The sequence below is a fragment of the Propithecus coquereli genome, unplaced genomic scaffold (assembly GCF_000956105.1).
Source record: "Propithecus coquereli isolate 6110/MARCELLA unplaced genomic scaffold, Pcoq_1.0 Scaffold265, whole genome shotgun sequence".
NCBI classification, from domain to species: Eukaryota; Metazoa; Chordata; class Mammalia; order Primates; family Indriidae; genus Propithecus; species Propithecus coquereli.
In genome coordinates this window covers 406065-407134 of record NW_012148230.1, presented here as the reverse complement: position 1 = coordinate 407134, position 1070 = coordinate 406065, and positions in this window count along the sequence as shown.

Below are 1070 nucleotides of genomic sequence, written 5' to 3'. Positions count from 1 at the left end.
ATATGTAGGGCATACGGAATGTTTCCATAGATGGAAGATTATTTACTTAGATAGAAATAACCTGATACAATAAAAAATAAATTTAACAAATTACTAATTAGAATCTCAACAGATTTTTCTGAACTGGATAAATTACATTAAAATTTACATGGAAGAAGAAATACCTTAAGATAATCAAGAAAATTATAAAAGAAAATAATATTTTCTTACCCTATAAAGAGAGTAGGGTAAGAAGGAGACTGACCTTATAAAATACTAGGCCATGGCATAGAATACCTCAACTCAAATTGATATGGTATTGGGATAGGTATAAATATGCACATCATAGAACAGAAAAATGAATCCAAAGAAAAGATCCCAATGTGTATAAAAATTAAATATAGGCTATGATGACATTTTAATACAGAGTGAAAGGGTGGTTCTTGCTCAATAACCCATCTATCTGGTAGACAAAAAACTAAATTAGGATCCCCATCTTACAGCATGTAAAAACTAATTTCCAGCTGGGGTAAAAACTTCAATGCCAAGAATAAAACAGGAACAACCTTACAAAAAATCTAGGGAAAGTATTTTCGTCTGGGAAATATGGGGAAAAGAAAGGAAAAGCTTTTAACCAAAATAAGAAGAAAAAGAATTATGAAACAAAAGATGGATATTACTGATGACATAAAATTACATAGAGATACAAGCATACCTCATTTTATAGCGTTTCACTTTATTACACTTCATATAGTGCATTGTTTACAAATTGAAGATATATGGCAACCCTGCATTGAGCAAGTCTATCAGAGCTATTTTTCCAACACCATAAACTCACTTTGTGTCTCTGTTTCACATTTTGCTAATTCTTGCAATATTTCAAACTTTTTCATTATTATTATATCTGTTATAATGATCTGTGACCACTGATTTTTGATGTTACTGTTGTAATTGTTTTGCCACAAATCATGCCTATGTAAGATGGAGAACTTAATTGATAAATGTTGTATATGTTTTGACTGCTCCACTGATCGGCCTTTCCCTCATCTCTCTCCCCCTCTTTGGTCTCCTTATTCTCTAAGACATAACAA